The sequence below is a fragment of the Mchenga conophoros genome, linkage group LG7, assembly GCF_057382185.1.
Source record: "Mchenga conophoros isolate Kocher_MC1m ecotype Shallow Benthic linkage group LG7, M_conophoros_male_GT1.1, whole genome shotgun sequence".
Lineage (NCBI taxonomy): Eukaryota > Metazoa > Chordata > Actinopteri > Cichliformes > Cichlidae > Mchenga > Mchenga conophoros.
In genome coordinates, this window is record NC_140532.1 from 17612042 (window position 1) to 17630519 (window position 18478).

Below are 18478 nucleotides of genomic sequence, written 5' to 3' on the forward strand. Positions count from 1 at the left end.
AATTAGTTTCCAGAACAGCTGGAATTCCCTGAAAGGTGAAAGCACTTATATTTGATTAATATGTGAATCAGACTTTAGTTTTTTTTAAATTTATTTAAACGTAATCTTTTATTTTTTTCAGCCCGATTAATGGAAAAAATGTACGTATTTCAGTGTTGAGCTTTTCTTGTACTTGGCGCCTTTTTAAAGCAAACAGCGAGAAAACAGTTAAATGAAAAAGCCACTCCCCGCTGTTAGATAATAATAAAAAGGATCATCGTTTGGCCTTTAAAATATACAGTCTGGCTTTTTTTATATTAAAAGAAAAACTTAAAAAAAGAAGCTTGTCCAGATGTTGTCCATCTGTGATTTTGAGGCTTCAGGGGGGGTAAAGCACTATTGTATGTATTTGTATGACAGTTTTCTGGAATGGTTCACTGCCTTTAGGCCACCATACATCAGCAGCGGCGCTGCAGTGCGCGCAATGGGCGTGCGCACGCCTCCGGGTGCTGCTGCGCGCCCCCGCCTGTGTGTGTGTTTGTATGTCGGTGAACTGGTGGGAGAGAGAGAGGAGGGGACCGGTGGCTGAGAGAGGCATCGGAGGCAAGTGCAAGAGGTTCGGCGCTCTGAGCGGGGACTCCACGTGAATAACCGCAGCTCACGGCTTCGCTCTGTCGCGGGAGGCTGAAGACACCCGCGGTGTTTTGTGTTTCTCACCGCCCAGGGAGGAGGTAAGGTGAGCTAAATTAGACCATTCATAATAAGCACGTGTCGTGTGGCTTACAGTTCACTGACAGGAGTTTTGTGGCACGTTGGAAGGATGCCGATAGAAAAACTGCCCCTCTTTTAGCTCCTTCTCGGGGGGTGGGAGTGTGCAGGAGTGGTTTATTTTAAATAACACGCCGCGCTGTTCTGGGTGATATTTTACGTGTTAGGTGATCGTCGGAGAGAGCGAAAAGGTGTGGGACATATTCCGGTGAACGACTGTCAAATCAAAGGGTTGACACGTACCGTGACGCGTTAAAGATGCTGAGGGGAAAAACACAAAAAACAAATCATTGGCACTTATTTGCGAATATTGTCTTTGGACTTGATCTTTTTTGCTTCGATCATCACATATCACATGGTGTAGATACAGTGGATATTCCCACAGATAGATAGACAGCTCTACTGTACTTGACAGCTGCTTTTTATTGTCCTGTGTTGATGAAATCGCTGTCTGGATACACGCACAATCCCTCATAAGCTGATTTGCTTCCCACATGTTTGATTCCCCTCATATTTATGTCACAACTCTGTGTTGTTTTGACTGACCAGTCACTTTGCTGAGTCTAATTTCCCTTCATGGGACTGAATCTGATTATGATAGGGCCCCCCCTGAGATTTCACAGAATTCATCTCACACCATTTTTCCACCAGTCAAAACAATTCATTTGCTGGAAAAAACCCCAAACATATTTTCACACAATCCTGTCTTCCCACTCCACCTCCTCCTCCCCCGTCTGTCTGCCCCTTGGTCAAAGCTTCAGTAAAGGGGGAACTCACCATCATGCAACAACACCCCTCCTCCTCCTCCTCCTCATCCCCTCCTCTGCTCATCCCCAGACACTCTCACTCATACATACACCCAGACACACATGCCTTGACTGCACACTTTCGCTGCCTGCTCAGTTGGCCAAATTAATGCAATGCTAATGACCCCTGTGTTATTGTCTGAAGCTCTTGCCTTGCGCTTACTGCTCTGAAAAGCCTGACACACTTTCTAGTAATGTTTATTCACTCCAAGCAGACTATAGTTAATCTGGTTAAGACGATAACAATATCCCTCTATCCTTGCCTTATGTCTAGTTTACATTAATTTATAAAACTGGCGGCAAAAATGTACGTCCCAGACAGTTTGTGTGCTTTGTGGTAGTCTCTTGATCAGGTTGTAGTTTGAGCTCAGAGAGGCTTTAATCCACAGCTACTGGAGTGCTGCTAACATAACATTTCAGCCTCATTTGACAAATGTGGAGAAATCGGGACAAGATAGCGACCTACATTGTGCTGCCTTCTTTACTTTCAAACTCATCACAAATGACTCTAGACGGGGAGATTTGCATAACTAAGGGATTATCATGACACACGTTGGCCAGAGTTATTGTGAGAGCACCAGTCAGTCACACTGCACGCTGACCTAAAACCAGCGACGGGCAACTTTGCTCCGGGGGCTATGGGAAAAGCTTGGGTGTTGGAGGGAAAATGCCACCAATTTCTCTCTGTGGGCTGCAGAAAAACGCAGGCTATTCTGTGAGAAGTGATCAACGCGCCTTCTCTAAGCAGCCGTCCGTGGACATTCACAGGCCAGAACAAAGTGCCTCATAGAAAGGAAGATTTGTTCTGTGTCACTTGTTGTAATGATGACATAATTTCTTTCAGGAACTGGTCTGAACCTGAGAGACTGCCATTTCATCAAGGGTACATTTGAGTCATGTCAGAGTAATGCTTGTTTAGGGAAGCAGCACATATTCCGAGATGAAACAATAACACGATTCCGGCAAAGTGAAGCTGAAGTCAGGGTGGGAGATGGCTAGTCTCAGTAGACGTTTAGTAAGAGGGACCTGTCAGTGTAAAGATCGCTTCTGGTTAATCACAAGTGTCTCTTTTTTCTAAGTCTTGACAATCATTTATGTGACATTTCATAGTTTCTATGTTCTGAATTAACTAAGTGCTAAAATCTGGAAATGGGAATATGAAGGCATTACAACAATTAAGGCCAACCTAGGCATTAGAACCAGGAGTAAATGATTCAGTAATCCATCAGTGAGTTGATATTTGATACAAATCTGGCATGCTTAGCAACTTTAGATCTTACAACGTTAGCAACAGTTTTCTGGGTGCAGTTTCTCAAATGAAATATTTTATGCTATATGATGGTGAACAGAAGATATTTTAGACCTCGGTCTGAGCGCTGAAAACATAAAGGAACAAGAAATCATCTCAAGTTTCTTTGACATTTGTTTAAAAAAAAAAAAGAATTCACTGATTAATTGAGGAATACAATAATAAATTAATTGGCAATTCATCTATTTCAGTTTTTACCTAAAATCTGGTATCTGCACATGCTACACACACACACACACACACACACACACACACACACACACACATTATGTATATATATATATATATATATATATATACACCCAGATCTCAGCGAATATCTTGATATTGATTCCAGTTCCTGTAGAAATTATGACTGATGCGCTGAAACCAACCATAAATACCCCCTGCAATAATTTCTTTTTCATGCAAAAGTGCACATGCACTAATCAATAATTTACCATCATAAGTCACTCCAGCTGATTGACTGAATGATTGAGTGAGTTCTGGCAACACGTGTTCTCGTGTCCCGAGTGAAGAGGATCCAGCAGCCATTGTGAATAGAAACGCCGTGCTGCTCGGCTGTGATGAGGCTAAATTCCCTGGGGAATGATGGAGGCCCATGCCTACCCATTAGTGTCACTGCGGTCTGGGTGTTTCATCCCAGTGGAGCTATCACGCACAGCAGCGCAGCACACTGACATCATTTGGACCTCCTTGTCATAGGCATGTTCGTCTCATTTTGGGACTGATGAGTGCCTCATTATCACACCACAGAGGGAACGGTGCTCTGCCTGCTTCACAGCTGCCTGATCACTTTCACTGTTTGTAATTTGGACAAGCGTATGCAGAAGCAAAGAAAGGCATTCATACATGTTCATTACATGTGCCCATGTTTTACTTTCCTTCTCTCTCTGTCTCTCTCTGTGAGTCGGGCCTGCTTGGTTGCAAGCTGGTGGGTACAATTAGAGTTTCACAGTCAGTTAAGCAGCAGCTCTAATGGGAATTGACACATTCCTGTAAATCCCTCCACACAGCTGCAACTGTTGGTGTTTACACCGTAGACTTGTATTTTATTATCGGGAGTAAATGGCAACAGATGACTAAGAAAAATGGGTAAACAAAGTAAGTAAAAAGTACAAAGTGAACCTCGATTAGATAGATGTCTTGGTTTCGGCTTCTCCTTTTACTTCTTGCTGTTATGGATATTGACAAGAATTTATTAACACCAGTGCCACTGCTGAGTTTTCCTATAGGTCAGATTTGTTTTTATTGATCCCCATGTTGTTTACTGATTGGATTTACATGTGAGGAAAAAAAGTAAGCTTGCACAGGTTTGTATCATCAATTCAAATACCTGGACCTGACTCTAATTACTGTACAAAAACAGACTTGGATGTGACTTTGGTGTGCAAAAGCTTTCACGCATTTAACTCATAATGGATTGGTTCCGGGTTTTAACTGGAACCAGTAGTTGATTCCTTTCATTGCTTGTAATAGCACATTAAATAGCTGACACAAGGGTCTGATGATTTGATCGATTGGTGCACAGACAGAAAATTCATCATCAGCTGTTTGGACATGTTTCTAATAATTTTAATAAAAGTAAAATTATAAAAATGCTTTGATTCAAGCTTCGCACGTGTTAAGGTTTTCTCACACTAATATCTGAAACAGAGCAGTCTAAAGCCTGAGCTTTTGGCAAGTAGGGATTACTTGGCACATACTGGCCATCTGCTTTTGCAACAGTATATGACAGAAAACAATGAGCATCCTTTAAGCGTGTTTGTTTTTGAGTAAATTCAAGCTTTTCAAATGTGAGGAATTATTATTTAGTCATCTTTTGAAATAAACTAAATACCATTGGCTATGGTTTGGATAAAAAAAAAAGTGAGCTGTATGTTAATAATTATGTTGGATTAAGCTCTGGAAACAACAAAAAAGAGGCATTATTGTTACTTTAAGTGATGGAAAAGCTGTTAGTCATAGCCCCGACTCGGAAGCCCTGCTGATCAGAGATGCTGTGCTCAGTTGATTTACTGTTAAATTCGGCTATAGATTTTGGACAGCAGGTAGTTGGACAGATGTTGGATGGATGGAGGTCAGTGAAGACCTCCTTGGATGGCCCCCTGTGACCAAATCATTACGTTGGAGCTTCACACCATGACGGTCATCAAGCCCAGTCACTCAAGGTTGCCAAGGGAACCCTAATATTACTCATGTCAGGTTATCAACCCCCTTTAGTAAGTACAAAGCATTTAAGGATGTTCTTTTCCGTCCTAAGTAAGTGCCAGGGGGGTGACAGCAATAGACCCTTTTGAAATGGGACATTGAGATAACGGAACGTAATGTTGCAGGTTTTATGCTCTCTCTCTGTCCCCTTTAGACCTCCTTGTTAACTAGGTGATCTGAACCACTCAACCTCGAATTTAGAGATCCAATGGGAACAAATGGAAATTCAACTCGATGTTTGCTCCAGGAGTGCATTTTCTGAGATCTCATCAGATGCGCTGCTTCGTTGCTACTGGCTAGGGGAGGAGGAGGGAGGAAAAGGAAGAAGTGGGAGTGTTTTCAAGCTTTTGGGGTTCCAAGGGGGAGGGAGGAGGGGTGGATCATGTACCTCCATGGACGCTGAGAATGGGCAGGGGGGAACAAAGGGGGTCTGTTTTCTCTTTCTCTACTGGCAGGGAGGCTTTTATTGCCTCTTGCCTTGCAGTATGTGTGTGGGTGGGTGGGGGTGGTGATAATGCTGGGGAGGGGTGATGCAGGGGTTATCCTGAAGGAGATCCACAATAGAAACTGTGGTGTTGGAGCCTCTCTTTGAACAGCTGAAGAGGGCTGGAGAGGCAGTCCTTGCTGGAGCGACAGCCTCGGGCCTGTTGAAGCTCTGGCCAACTTTGGATGGGCAGCAGATGTTGGAGAGGTAGCTGGTGGCCGAGTGGCAGCACATAACAACAACCGGTGCTTCCCTTTCCTGTCCTGAAAACAACAGGAGGTGGGCATTGCTCCACTGGCAGGGTGCAGGCCGGCCAAAATTGCAGGGAATACAGGAACAGTGTGCACTTGAAAGCTTTTCTGCTCCATTCTCAAGCTTCCATCTTCTTCCTATTTGCATAGAGCTTAAGGAGAAAAAAAACAAAACCGTGTTGCACATCCCACTCTTTGTTGGCACTGCGATGCAGCCCACTTGTGTAGACTAATAGCTCAGAAAATACATCACCACAGCTCTTTCTCTGCTTATAAAATTGGCCTGTACCGTGCCAAAAATCCAACGCAATCCCCAAGCCTCCACAGCCTTACTAGTCTCTTGTTGAACACCACATCCAACAAAACTTGCAGAAGTGGGGGTCTGCAGAGATAAGCGGAGCAAAGGCTTAGATTATCTTTGTTGCCCCAGCGCATGATGCAACAGCGAATCAACAGGAAAAGAAGGAGACACTTCGCTGTCAGCTCATGAATAAAGTTGACATGGAAACACAAAGTGGCTTTGCCATGGTTCAGGACTTGCTGACCTCGAGGTCTTATTTAGGCCAGGCGCTCTAATGCCCTTACCCTCTGCTCCACCCCTCTACCCCCTCCCACACCCTGGCTGAGGGTAAGATACCATGTTAGAAGCTCAGCAGCCACCACTGAAGGGCCCTTAATCCAAGTGGGATGACAGTTTGGCTCTGGATGCCGTTTCTGCAGTGCTGAGACCAATGAGCTTTTCTTCCCCTCTTTTTCATCCCTTAAACCTCCCAAATACAACCACAGGAATCCTGGGAAAAAAAGCAGTTCTCGGGGAGACAGAGGAATAGGATGGCAAACAAATCAAAGGGAGGATCTCTGATTCCTCCTTTGTAGAGCAGATAAATGTGCACATTCACAGAGATATCAAAAGCACACAGTGTTGACTTCAGCTGCTATTTTTTTTGTCCACATGTAGTGTAAAAAACATAATCTATAACCAGATAATCTTTGTCCAGGCTTCAGAATGATTAGGGAAGATTGAGGTCAGAAAACCATTAGACTCATCAAATTTAGTGATGCTGCCACATCAAATCCCTTTTCCTGCCTTTAAACCAATCGGCAGAGCGATCCGCGGACCACATGTTAACAGAGGTTCAAATGGGCCATCCATTATCTGAAACAATAACGAGCATCATGCATGTTTGCCATTACTGTTACTCACTCTGCATTGCAGCTGCAGCTGATTCTGCTTTTCCACACCAGTCACAGTCCCACTGTGATGTGCAATAATCTCTGGGAAGTTGACTTTGTTAAGTTTTTATAAAATTTAGTTTGGAAATTTGTCAGCTGATCCCTTGACACAATATGATCACATAAAAACGTCAAATATTTGTTTTATGCAGAACCTCGAATGTTAAAATGTGCCGAATGCAGTATGTATTTCTGCCCCTTTACTCTAAAAATGTTAACACCATCAATACAGAAAATCATCATTTAATCTTGGACTAGAATATGATGGTGAATAGCAGCACTTGTGTCCCCTGATGGACCCAAGTGCAGGAAGAAGGAGCCTGGAAATATTTCCTCTGCACTGAAAATTTTTAAATCAGTTTAAATTCAAATTAAATCTCAAGCTGCTATTACTCAGTATATTCAAGTAGATTCAAGCATTTTAAAATTCCTGTTATATCAAAAGCACAATTTTTTCAACTATGGGAAGCCTGTGAATTTGATTTATTAACTAAAACCCAAGGTCATCCTCTCTGGTGTTCGAGGGTATTATGCCAGAGCAATTTAGAATCAAACGTGAGCAATGGAATAGCAATCAGTATAATCTCTGTGTGTTCAGTCCTGTGCTGGATTCTCAGCGCTGTGCATCTTCAGGAACTGGAGGAATGTAATTGTCAGTAAGATCATTCCTTTCTGTGGGCTAGTTCGGCCCATCTGTGAGGAAGGGAGAATGGGCATGGCAACTTCATTTATCAGGATCTCCGCTGTGGCTGGCTGGCCTGATAACCCAATCAAGTGTCTAGTGTGACTAAGAGCTGTCTGGGCGAACACTAGGCTTTTTTCAGTTCTCCATGTGGAAATATCAATGAGGCTTTGTCAATGTGCCATTGTTGACAGCCAGAGCCCTGTGGTGTTAAAAACCTAATGGAGACTCTCAAAGAAAGAAAAAGTCTCAATAATAATCTTTGTTTACTATTTTCTTTACATTTTCACACTATATTTGGACCTTGGCATTGAATGGCAGTCCTGGTGTTGGTGTTAGTCGGCATTGTGCCGGTACAAGCTGAAAAGATTCTGGTTTGAGGCAGACCTAATGTTCGGGTCTTCAAGGTTGGCTGGTTTTTGGGCCTCTCAGGGGCTCAAGGCACAATGACCACATCTCTCAATGAGTGGAGCCACAGTGGACATGTTACTCAAAGGGCTTACTGCATGACAGGGAGCACGCCTCCACAGATACAAGAGAAAAATAGCACACTTTCACTCTGAGGTGGATTTCATATAGCTCACAGTTCTGCTGTCAATATCTTGATTGTAGTTGACATTTAAGGGAATGCATAAGGCAAAGGGCATTCTTTAGATGTTCTCTGCTGCTTTCATGAAATGTGTTTGGTTTGGAATAATGGATTAAATTGTTAATGTACTCAGAGGGAGGTGAGGGTCGGATCATTCTGAAGTATTCCTAGATTTCTCTATACATTTATTTTTTACATAAGCTGTGCACATCTGAGGCTTTTACACAATCAGTCAAGCTGCTATCTGAGTTAAAATCTCAGTTTTCCCCGATTGAAGGATCATGATTAAAACTGTAGGTTTCCAAAGCCTGTGCCTGAGATCATGATATGCACAGTGCTTAGACTGCTTTAGACCTGTTTTATAATCCGTGATTGTAGGTATGGGGTTTAAAAATAAAAAGGAGCAGTCGTGCCCTGAGAGCAGATTATGCACGGATCTCCACCACTCTGGCTTGGTTTCTGCCTCTGTTTTTTTTTTCTTTGTTTATTTCATTTCCTTTTTAAGTCTTTTCTATATGACTTTTCATAGATTTCGTTTCTCCATTTGGTAACCTTTACTTTTGTTTGTCAGTATTCACACATTAGATGAGACCATTAATGATATCCCAGAAATGTCTGGGTTAGGTTTGCGTGTATCTCAAGAGCTTACAAGTTTATACAATGATACCCAGTGGTACAGCCCAGTAGCGTTCATTATATGCTTGCAGATTTTATGAATTTAGATTTTCTTCTTCCACTGCTGCCTTTTAAAATCAGGCGTTGTTCGCTGATGTAGCGCTTCATCCGTCCACAATAGGGCAACTACATGGAGGTCAACTTGATTGGATTCTCCACAGTCATCTGCAGTGAAAAAAAATCTAATTAAGCTTCAGGCACCTAAGTCAAACTCCGTAGGATTACCCTGGCCCTGCACCCAAAACCTGGTCCTGGGAGATTGTGATAACTCTACTCCCATAATCTGAAGCCGGGGAAGCCTAGAGGGGGGTGTTGGCAATGAAATCCATACAAACCGAATCTACTCACCCACTCAACTGCGTGGATAGCTGAGTCACGTAAAAAATATATGGTGTAAATTAAGTTAAAATCAAAAATCGCAGTGCGAGATTTACCAAAGTCGAGTTTGTGTTAACATTCAAAGCCACAGCAGGACACAGTGCAAATAGCTACAGTGTGTTTCGAAGAGATAATGATAGAAAAAAAACTGATTTCATGCAGAGTTTCATCCGTATCGTTCACAATCCCCTGAGCTTTGAAGTCAAATTGGAAGTGTGTCTGTATGGGTGGAAACGACAGACAGATTAGAGAACAGAAAACATGCTTTGAAAGAGCTTTTAACCCCCCACCCCCACCCCCTACCCCCTCCTACTCAAATCTGTCTTTTTCAGAGACAAATAAAACCCACCAAAGTATCTTCTCTTTTGTCCCAACTTTAAGATGTGGGTTGGATGTAGATTTTCCACTGAGCAAAAAGTCCATGTTTGTTGTGGTCACCACAGTGCTCGAAACAGCTTTTTTGTTCGGAAGATAACTCACAACGGGAGACCGCTATTGACCAGTTGTTCCCCTAAAGGAAATGGGCATGAAGGGGGAAAGAGTGGAGGACAGTGAGGGGGTCAAGATGGGGTAAAAGACACGGATGTGCAAGTGACCAGGACATGGTCTCCATCTCACCAGGATGCAGCTAAAATATGGCTCTCTTCTTTTGATCCTGGAGACAGTGCACCTGCTGGAGGTCTAAGGATTTGTCCTTTTCCCGTCTATCATCAAGGTATCACTTTATGTATGCGAGTACAGCTCTTGGTATTCCACTATCATTACATTTTCCTTCTTGTACTCATAGCCACAAAATTAAAAGGCTGCAAGAGCTTGTGATCTCTTCCCGCCTTCTCGCGGGAGTTGATTGTGATTGGGGTTTTTTTCTCCCCTCAGTCTCGCATCAAAATGCAGCCAGACTGAAAGCTAAAAATGCTCTTTTGGCCCCAAAACAAAAGCCTCTGAATTAGTTTCACTCAGCCTGTTTATCTGAGCTGTGATTCAGCTGAAATGGGACTTTGGATATGAATTTTGAGTGGAAGCAAAGCGCTGGCAGAAGTGGCAGAGCCTTGTCCTTGACAGCCTTGTTGAATTAATTCCTTCCAAATGGCTGGTTTAAAGAATGAAAAGAAGAGTGTTGAATACAAGCTAATACTGATCTGATGCTATCTACGGCACAGGTTCAATTTTTAACCGTAGTGTCTTTGTGAAACCATCCATTTTTACCCACGTGACTCATATTGTGTGCGGAGTTAAAGGATAATGGAATAGGTGGCCACCCAGGACAGCTTGTCATAGCACTTCAGTTTGATTGACATGCCACTTCTTTTTTCACACCAGACATGGTAAAATTGTATAAAAGTGACTCTTTAGCATAACATTGGACAATTGCATGCTTAACCTCCTTCATTCTCCTCTGGGGCTCGATTAATTCAAACCGGAGCAACTTCAACATATCTGTGTTGTAATGCTAAAATTAGCAGGATCTGAGGCATGTGCTTGATATGGTAATAGGGGAGGTGAATTTGTTGCTGTGGGCTACGTGGATGTGTACGTCATTGTATATAAATATCTTGTGATATATTACATTTTCTTTAAAAAATCAGGTGAGAAGCTGGAGTTTGAAGTTTCACTCCTGACCTCGGGAATAACAGCATCCATTCAATGTTTTTTCCAGCTTTCATCGACATCCTCGCTCCCTTCACATGCAGGTTATTTAGTTTTTATGAAACAGTTATTACCCTATACATTGGGTAGAATATTCTAATAGGAAATAATGAAAAAAAAATTAACTGCTGTGGTGGTTAGCCCTGTTACCTCACATCAAGAAGGCCAAATCCACCATCTGTCCAGGGCCTTTTTAGGTGGAGCAGAAGTTTTCTTTGAGTATTCTGGTTTCCTCCCGCGGTCCAAAAACATGCAGTTAGTGAGGTTAAGATTATTGGTTATTGCGCGCAATGCGATTGCGTATCTGTTTCTGTGTTAGCTGCGTGACATGTTTTCAGCCACATCCTTCCAGAGTACACCTTGCCTCTCATTTGATGGTAGCCGGGATAAACTACAGCACCCATCGCAACTCTGAATTAGATAAACAACATATTTCTGGGTGTCAGAGATTTACAGTTAACAAACAGTCAGGTGAATAAACAACACTGAGACACTTGTGTAGGTTAACGTGCTGCACGGGTGAAAAGCTCAGAGCAAATCACACCGAACTGCAGTATTCGTTTATTTTTATAGGTTTTTGTATTGTATTGTATTGTATCTTTATTTGTTTCAGACATATAAAACAAAAAACAATATATACACACTACATATATTTTCATTTACAGATACGAATATATATGTAGATATACACACACACACACGTATGTGTTCAGATAAACAAAAAATATATAATGAAATAAAACAAAATCGTCTGACATAATGTAACAATGTTTGGTCTGAAAAGGAGTAGGAAGAAGTATGAACATACTTATTAATTCCTACCCCTGCTCAGCATCTTATTGATCCCACATAATTCACCTAATTCCCATCATCACATACTCCACACGATACACGAGGAGAACCTATATAAACTTGGCTACCGTGACTGATATAATTTGGATATAATTTGATATTTTTATACATACAATGGGTGATCATCTTTATCGGTATCATATTCTTCCAAAATCAGTTTTCGAAGTATTTTCATGAACTTACTAATTCCTGAGCATTGCTGTAGATCTATAGTAAAACTATTCCACAGTTTTACCCCATAAATAGTGACACAAAAGGTTTTAACCTTTGACCGTGCTTTAAGAATCCTTAGATTCAATTTCCCCCTCAATTCATAGTCTCCTTCTCTGTCATAGAACATCCTCTGTATATTTCCTGGTAACATATTGTATCTGGCCTTGTACATAATTTTTGCAGTTTTATATTTTATAAGATCCATAAACTTCAGTATTTTTAATTTCAAAAACATGATGTTAGTATGGTCTCTAAATCCTGCTTTATTAATCATCCTGATTGCTTTTTTTTGAATTTTACATATTGGTTGAAGTGCAGTTTTATATGTGTTTCCCCAAATTTCCACACAGTATTCCAAATATGGCAATATAAGTGAACAATAAAGTACCCGGAGTGATTTGGAAGGCAAAAAATATTTAACTTTACTTAGTATGGAGATGCTTCTTGACAGTTTGGCTTGTATATGCTTTATGTGAGGTTTCCAGCAGATTTTGTTATCTATTATCACACCCAGAAATTTTGTATCCGAAACTTGCTCTATTTCAACATTGTTTACTAATAATTTTGCTCCTGCATCTTTTTTACAATTGCCGAATAACATAAATGTAGTTTTTTCCAAATTTAATGATAGCTTATTTCTATCAAACCATGTTTTCAGTTTAATCATTTCTTGTGTGACAATTTCCAAAAGCTGCTGTAAGTTCTCTCCAGCACAAAAAATATTTGTATCATCTGCAAATAGAATAAACTGTAGTATATCTGATGTTCTGCATATATCATTGATATAGAGGATAAACAGCTTTGGTCCCAATACTGACCCCTGCGGAACTCCACAAACAATGTCCATACACTCTGACTGATATTCCCCAATTTTCACAAATTGCTGCCTGTCTCTCAAATAACTCTTTACCCATTCTAACACCACTCCTCTAATGCCGTAGTACTCCAGTTTATCAAGTAATATGTCATGATTAATTGTGTCAAAAGCTTTTTTTAGGTCAATGAATACACTAACTATACATTGTCTTTTATCTATATTGTTGGTGATATTTTCGATCAGTTCCATTAATGCCAATGATGTTGATCTATTTGATCTGAAACCATACTGACTATCCGTTATTATTTTGTGTTTATCTATAAATTTGTCAAGTCTATTACTAAAGACTTTTTCCAGTATTTTTGAAAATTGAGAAAGTAGAGAGACAGGCCTATAATTTGTGAATTGGTGTCTGTCACCATTTTTAAACAGTGGTGTTACTTTAGCTGTTTTCATTTGTTTTGGGAATGTACCAGTTTGTAAGGACAAATTGCAAATGTGTGTTAAGGGTTTGGAAATGCCCTCTATCACTCTCTTAACGATTTCCATATCAATGTCGTCAGAGTCTGTAGAGTTTTTTGTTTGTGATTTCCCAACAATATCAATGATTTCCATTTCTTCCACCACCGTTAAGAACATTGAATGAGGATTGCGGTCAATGAGTCTAGTTTCTTTCTCTACAGAATCTGTTATATCAGGAATTGTTTCAGCCAAGTCTGGCCCAACACTTACAAAGAATTTATTGAACTCATTTACCACATCTCTCATATTAGTAATATTTCTATCATTATTTGCGAAATACGAAGGATAGTCTGCCTGCCCCGAGCCCTTTTTGATGATGGTATTTAATGTTTTCCAGATCCCTTTAATATTATTTTTATTCATAATCAGTAATTTTTCATAGTATTCCTTTTTACATGACCTTAAAATACTCGTTAATTTATTTTTATATTTCTTGTATTTATTTTCAGCTTCTGTGCTTCTGTTCATTATAAATTCTCTGTATAAGGTATTTTTCTTCTTACATGCATTTTGCAATCCTTTTGTAATCCATGGGCACTCTGCATATTTTTGTTTTTTACTGTATTTCCTTACTGGGCAATGACTATTATATAACAGTTTAAATTTTCCTAAAAAAATCTCATAAGCTTTATCAATATTTTTTTCCTTATACAGCATCTCCCATTCTTGCTTGAGTAAATCACTTTTGAATGCGTTTATTGACTCTTCTGTTCTCACTCGTTTGTATTTTATTGTGTTTTGCTGTTTAACCTTCCTGTAATTGCTGTTATACACTATAAAAACAGGTAGATGATCACTGATGTCATTAATTAGGAGACCACTTATGGTTCTATTTTCTATTTCATTAGTAAATATATTGTCTATTAGGTTACATCGTCAATATGCAAATATAATCACATTTCCTGTTACGCAGGTCCTGATGCTGTCTGTGTGTAAGCTGTGTGTGTGTGTCACAAAGTATGTGTGTCGCAAGTCAATTTCTAAGAATAATATAATGCAAGTCAACTTCTGCGGATATGTATTTCTGTACTGGTCTCTTTTCAGTGTCACAGGGTCAGCTTCCTGTTTCTACAGAAAACTGTGTCTGGTGAAATATGTATAACATAACTTTTGAAGCATAAGCAAATAAAACAATAAAAACTCCCTGACACTGGGTTTTAGACTGGTGGTGAAAAGAAACCTGTCAACATGCAGACTCGGACCTGAAAAACTGCTGAGAGTCATTTAATTTAACAATTTAGTGAGTATCGCATCAGATTAAATGGCCTTGTAAATGGCCATTTAATCTGATGTATTTATCATAAATAAATGAATCATTAGCAGCAACTCTAATAGACGTTGTTCAGTAAACACTGTATGTGTCTTCATATTGTTCAGCTTTAATGGGAATGTTTTGCGTTGGCTTCCAGAGTATCACTTCAGTCCTGAATACTCATTTGCTGAGTTTTAAACATGAATTGCTATGATTAGTTTATTCCCTTTGATCCCAAGCATGGCAGTGTGTGGATTAAATATAACTCAAGATAACATCAGATTAATCTGCAAAGGCTAATTTCAGTAAGTTCTGTCGTTGTACTACATCTACCTTTTTCCCTCCTCTCCTCCATAACCTCATCTCCTACACAGAACTAACCCATCTTAGAGGAAATACTGAATGCATTATGTGGTATAAACAGCTCCACGTAAAGATGCATTTATTGGATCGTTTATGATAGCGGGATATGAAGAAGTTTTCCCACATTTCACACAGTGGCTGATCTCAGTGGTTCCAAGTGCAAGAGTGCCGCTCTAAATGTTTAATGGCGAGTTAAAGGATAAGGGCCATCTTCTGTCTCTTTCTGCATAGTGTCTCATTCCAGTCTGGCTGAGCTCCAGTGCTCACTGCAGCATTCTGACTCACTATGTTGCTGCATTGAGCCTAGATACAAAGCATCTCTGGAGACCTTTTAGCTCTGCTGGAGTTATGCAGTATATTGAGTAGGACAGTTTGCAAACTTGGCCAGACGACTAGGATCATTTGTCACTCTAGTCGCGTGCACCTATATTTTATTTTTATGGCCTGACCTTCGGCTTCACAACCTCAGTGCGCAAACGGGGCAGACCACCAGCCACTAGTCCGCGTCACGGTCAAAGCGTCAGCGTTTCGGTGAAGCCCTGGCTGCTCTTCAATGGCCCTTTCACTGCCACTTGGTGACAATGCATTTTTTCCATGCCATAAAGCAGATGCTGTATTCTAGCAGTACAATACAGGGCCCATCTGAAACTGTTTACCATGTGAAAGGCACACCGGGATCAGGATGCCTACCACTGTGTGGGGCTTTTTGACTTGCCACTCTATAATGAGTGCACGCTGGAAGGAAAAGGAGCGCGCAGCTTTAACTGGCATTGTAATCACTGCATGGAGAGAGGAAATGCAGTATAAAGTGCTGATCCAGCCTATTCTTCCCAGGCCAGGGCTTTTTAGACTTATCTGAATACAGAGATTACTGTGACACCATATGAGCTTGTCAGCAGTTGCACCCATAGCAGATAAATAGGGAGGAAACTTGCAGTTTACGTACCCACCTAAAACAGATCATTTAATCTCTTATTCCATCGGGCCCTGATCTTTGATACAGCTGTGGCAAGTTTTCTCTAAGATGAGGTCTCTGATCTTTTCCGACCTCTTTCTCTGGAAGTCAAAAATCAAGAACTAACAAGTGGAAACATCTCAACTGCAGAGGCTTATCCGGTGTAACAGAAACCCCCTGCAGTTAAATCATTATCTTTGTGCGACTAGTACCTGTCTTCTCTTGTGTTGCTGTTTGTTGTCGACAAGTTGATGACGCTCAGCTTGTTCCGAGTTGTCTGCCCTCAGGCCTCGCTTTGTTATGAAGTCTTACTGCTCCACCTCTTATGGAAAAACAACTAAGACAGCGTTAAACCAGCCCTAATGGTGGACTTAGTGGTGGCCTGACAGCAAGAGGTGTAGTGAGTAATTAAGCACTCAAGCAGTGAGGGACCCTGAAAGGCCAGAGGTACCCAACCTCACAGACTGGTCACAGTCAGATTCCTCTCCACCCATAGAAGGGGTGTCAGAGACAGGGAAGCTACTCCTGAAGCTAAGGTCTCTTTGGCCCTTCGGCACCACTTAGAGGGCTTATCCTCCTAGCCAAGAGCTCTCTAAGGCCTCCAGCTGGTCATCAGTCATGTCAAGGACACACATCATACATGTCAAGAGCCTGAAGAAATAACAGCGGCGCCACAGACACAGGAGCGCAGATGGGGATGTTTTTAAGTATATTTAAATGACACCTTGGAGGAAGAATGGCACTGTGGGAAATACCTGCAGTGGTTGCAGCTGGCTGAGTGTTAAGATGAACTCACTCGCACATTCCTGCTGTTTATAGTTAATTTTGAGCAGCATTCTGGATCAAGTTAATGCATGCATTGCAATAAGTTTGCAGAGAGATTTCTGGTTCACATAGGAAGGTGTTTTGAATGTTTTGCTTCTTGTGGGTATTATGAGGTTAGTATTGCAGAGTTTTAGCAAATACTCAACAATTTACTGTGACATTTAGTCCTGAATAGTCTAATAACCCCAGTAATGCTTTTAGTGCCTTATTTTTTATAGAAGTCTAGACTTGCAGAAGGCTTCAGTTTGTTAAACCTGCAAAACCTGCTGTAGACTTTCTAATAACATCCTCGTTTTCAGTGTATGTGTGTTGTGTTTTCTTTAATTGCTATTGAGCAAATTTTGGCTTTTTAAAACACTTGTCTATCTTGATAATTGCACACATTAAACCTGATAAACATCAGTATACTGGCATTGGCGTTGTGGGCATGTTTGGGCATGCTGATTGGCGTTTAGCTCAGAGCATCACTGTGCACAGAGCTGCACAGTGTCGTGGTCCCCCTGAGCAGCTTTTCTAAAGAGTATATCCATTTAATAAACTGTTTTAAAGACATTGTTGTTCAATGGGATGCAGACACAGGCAAATATGCACCATTAATCAACAGACAACATGCCAGTTTAGCTCCAGACAACTCCAGAATATCTTTGATTTTCTTATTTTTTGTGTTTATACACCAGTTTGCATGTAATCATTAGTTATTATTAATTTCTAGGTCAAAGGCGTGTCTTTTGTCCTGTCTCCCTCCCCTGACCCCCAAGCTCAACAGATGGCTGCCCCTCCCTGAACTGGAGGTTTCTTTCAGTTAAAAGGGAGTTTTTCCTTCCCACTGTCGCCAAAGTGCTTGCCAATAGGGGGTCTGATTGTATGCCATCAACACTTACACAAATACAAGAAAACAGCCATTGCATAGCTGTCCACTGCAGTGACCACTATGTGTGAAAGGGTTAGAGTTGTACTTTATTTAAAAATTGCATCCTACTTCATTTTATGTGCTATAAAGCAGTTGTTTACCAGTTTATTTTTCCACCCCAGGAAGAGACTTGGTGTGAGTAAGTAAGGGAAGAGCACTTTTAAGTGTGTTGTCAACACTTTCACATTTTTTGAATCGGAAAAATTGCCATCTATTCACCTAAAACGCATTCCATCACTTTTTCTTCTTATGCTGCTGTCTGTGCTGTCATCTAAGTTATTTTAGCGGGGAGCATCTGTCCCATTTTGTTGTATCATTTCCCTGAAGAGTACACGGCATCTTGTCACAACCGGAGGAATGTTAGTTTTCCTTATCAAGAATGAAGCCGAGGGAACGCAGACCACAGAGACTAACCCATATACAGCGGAGGCTGTGTAAAATCCCTCCAGTTGCGAATAACTGAGCATGTCGCACAGATACCAGAGAAACCGTATCACTGATCAAACGCGGGCCTGTAAAATACAAAGCTTGTCTCCAGCAAATCAAGTGACGGCGTTTTTTTTTGTCTTATGCTCGGAGCCAGTGTCTCTGACATTGTGCATTCAGGCAGAGCTTGTCTTTTAGCTTCGTTGTGTCACTAATTTATTCATTTAAGCGGTTGCAGCCATATTCAAAGACAATGGCACACAAGCTGTGAGTTGAATTAACCTCAATAATTATGCAGTTCTGAGGAAATAAAAGCCCAATTGTTAGATAC

The 18478-nt window shown here is 41.0% G+C and overlaps 1 protein-coding gene across 16 annotated transcripts in view; it reads left to right on the top strand.

The window, feature by feature from the left end:
• Positions 1–538: 538 nt before the first annotated feature.
• The window catches only part of LOC146569960 (neuronal cell adhesion molecule-like), a 78857-nt gene continuing 60917 nt past the window's right edge, over positions 539–18478 (top strand). For 14 of the 16 annotated variants that reach the window (XM_085282667.1, XM_085282678.1, XM_085282683.1 and 11 more), the window contains exon 1: positions 539–710. The gene's annotated coding sequence lies outside the window, so the exon portion shown is untranslated. Of the gene's footprint in view, positions 716–18478 lie in introns of all 16 variants that reach the window. The other 2 variants (XM_085282668.1, XM_085282671.1) reach the window with 1 other exon arrangement.